The sequence below is a fragment of the Carettochelys insculpta genome, chromosome 5 (assembly GCF_033958435.1).
Source record: "Carettochelys insculpta isolate YL-2023 chromosome 5, ASM3395843v1, whole genome shotgun sequence".
NCBI lineage: Eukaryota > Metazoa > Chordata > Testudines > Carettochelyidae > Carettochelys > Carettochelys insculpta.
This window is the reverse complement of record NC_134141.1, coordinates 77,921,015-77,924,204: the sequence shown is the minus strand read 5'-3', so window position 1 is coordinate 77,924,204 and position 3,190 is coordinate 77,921,015.

Sequence of the window (3,190 nt, the reverse complement as noted above, 5' to 3'; positions counted from 1 at the left end):
CCTGACCTGACGTATCCCAGCATGCCTCGCGACACCACGGACACTACAGCTCCCAGCGTGCAGCGCGACTCGGTGAACTCACTTCAAAGCGCTGCAGTCCCAGCTGGCACTGCGGCTTCTGAGAAACTACAATTCCCAGGAGGTGCCGCGATAGCAGTCATGGTAGTTCCCAGCATTCTGTGCTCCAACCGGAGGCGAACGGCTTCTGCCAGCCGGCCTTAGGGGAACATTGCATGCTGGGAGTTGTAGTCTACACAGCTCCAGGTTCAGAGGTACGATCGATCGTAGTAAGGCCCCGCCTTTGCGATCAGAGGTGGGGGCGTGGCGCTGCTTCAGCTGCTGGCGCCGCCATGTGTCGGCGTCCTGTCTAATGTCGCTGTGTGCACGGGCGACCCGTAGACAGACTCTTCCGCTGTGTTTCTACAGCCGCAGTCTCGGGGCGCTACTGGAGCGGACACGAAAGAGACGGAAATGGAATCAGGAGCTTGGGGGAGGATAGCTCAGTGCTTTGTGCATTGGTTGGCCTGCTAATCCAGGGTTGTGAGTTACAGCACTGAGGCTACGTTTAGGGATCTGGGACAAATAGATTAAAGAAACAAAGAGGAGGGTGCTTGGCCCTGCCAAGACAGCAGGGAGTTGGATTCAGCCTCCCAAGGTCCCTTCCAGCTCTATGAGATGTGTATATTTAGACTAATTCCCCACCCACCGTTCTGCATGCAAAGCACCTGAGTCTCCCATTGGCACAAAGCACAAACGTATCCCACAGAAGGGAGCTCTGGCAAAAATCGGTGTTCATGAAATTACATATTTCAGTAAAATTTCTCCTCTCACTTTCCTGACTGCTGGGGGGCCTGGACACCTGAGCCTACATCTACACTTACCCAGAAGATCAGCCACTCAGGTTCACTCTTCTAGGGCGCCATTTCGCACATGCACAAAACAGCATGTTCCAAGGTCAGCATCAACCCCAGAACTCACAAGCCATGAGGATTCAGGAAGGTCAAGAGGAGGAGCACTCCCAGCAACTTTCTGCCCTGAAGACAAGCATGGAAGTCAACAGCTGAAATGCCAATTTTTGCTATGCAATTGGCATACCAAAAATTGCACATAAGCTGTCTACCTTCTGTGTGAAAGTCCTGGCTTGTATAACCCATGGACCTAGTGGGGAAATACACTAAATTCTTTCATACCAAAACAAACAAACAAAAATAAAACCCCAGTCATGTAGCACTTTAACAAAGTAATGTATTAGGTGATGAGCTTTCTTCAGCACGGTGGATGGTTTGAATAGGAGAGGCAGACCCCACACAGAATGGGTAAATGATATAGTAGATTGGTGCAGAGCTAGTCTACAGAAACTAAGCCACTCTGCACTGGACAGGGAAATATATAAGGAAATAATGAGGGAGGCATCAGGCACCAATGGGCACTGAGCCCATCAGTGTTAATTATGAGCTTTTGTGGGACAGACCCACTTATTCAGATATAAGATATTTCATACCCAGCAGCCCCATGACTCAGAGTTTGCTAGATATTCAAATATTTTGGATAATAGAGAGGTATACCTACCAATGCCTAACACTAAAGAAAAACAAGATTACATATTAAAAAATAAACAAAAATTTATGCAGACTACTTTCTTTACTAACAGCAGTAGTATTGTACACTGTAAACTTATACTGTATTTGCTGTATTTATTTGTAGTTATTATTATTACACTGTACTTATGGAAAACAGCTAAAATATGCTAATGGTTAAAATGCCAGTCATTTCAGAGTTCTGCATGATAGAATGCTGCATATGAGAGTTTACTGTACTTGTTTTAGCGATCCCTTCCAGGAAGTAGAAGTGAGGTTTTTTTCTGGGCCATTGTTGTTAGGCGGATTTAGTACTCCATATCTGGAAGCACGTGGAATTGGGTGCGGTAGTTTGGGGATCTACTTCAGTATGTTTTCTATCTGTTGCTGGGGTCAGATTCCATGAGCCAAGTCGTCAAAGTAGCTGCTTTGCTAAGGGCTGTGTATTCTGTGAGAGTTGGGAGTAGCCGAGTTCAGTAGCAGAAAGCATGCTGGTGTCCCTAAATTTGAAACCTTTTGCAGCAGTTAATCGAACAGGAAAACATGGGTAATGTTAATTATAGCAGGAGAAAATAGAGGGAAATATTTGTTCTATTTGAATTGTGCGCTTTGACTTTTAGCTGAGCTGTTAACTTTCTCAACTAGGATGGTTCACAAACTTGTCTGTAAATGTAATAATGGGGAAAGTGTCATTTATATTTTGTTCTCCGTCTTTTATTTTCATGTAACAGGGTTTTCTTTAAATCAAAACACTTGTGTTTAACTGACTGGTGTTAATCCATTGGCTAGCTGTGATTTCAGCAGAGGAAGAGTCTGCATGGATTCCAACTGAAATTTTCTACAAGGAAGTGGAGGGAAGATGCAGTTTTAGACTCAACAAACTCTACAGATTTTGTGATCAAAAGTTAACTGAGACTGAGGTGATTTAAACCTAAGCTTTTGGGAATTCTGTTTCTTCTCACTGCCTACATCTACACAAGAAGCCTCTGTCAACGGAAGTCACTGTTGTAAGGGATTTCTCAGGAAAACTTCTGTCAACAGATTGCTCCTCCAACTAAAAGCAGATCAAAAGAGCAACCCACTCTATCGACAGAGAGAAGCCAAACTGCCCGGCCCTCTCTCGACAGAATGGCTGGCTGGAAGCTCTGCAAATAGGGCGGTCCTGGAATCCAGAAGCCCTGTCTGTCAACAAAATGGCCCAGAACGTCTCTACTGCTGTTTTGTCAATGGAACACTGTCAAGAGAGACGTTATACCTGAACAAGAAGAGGTATAACACTGCCGGCAGATGTGCCAGGTTTTGTTGACACACTGTTGACAAAGCACATTTTATGAGTCGGTGCTCCATAGTTTTTTCCAACCAAAGCACAGTTTTGCCAGGAAAAGTCTCTTATGTAGACCTAGTCACTGTGATTCTGTGGGTACTGAACTGTTCAGATTTTACAAACCAAAAAAGCGGTCCTGTAGCACTCTAGAGACTGACAATAATTTATTAGGCAATGAACAAGTGGGTCTGTCCCACGAAAGCTCATCACCTAACAAATTGTTTTGTTAGTCTTTAAAGTGCTACAGGATTGCTTGTTTGTTTTGTGAAGATACAGACTAACAGGGCTA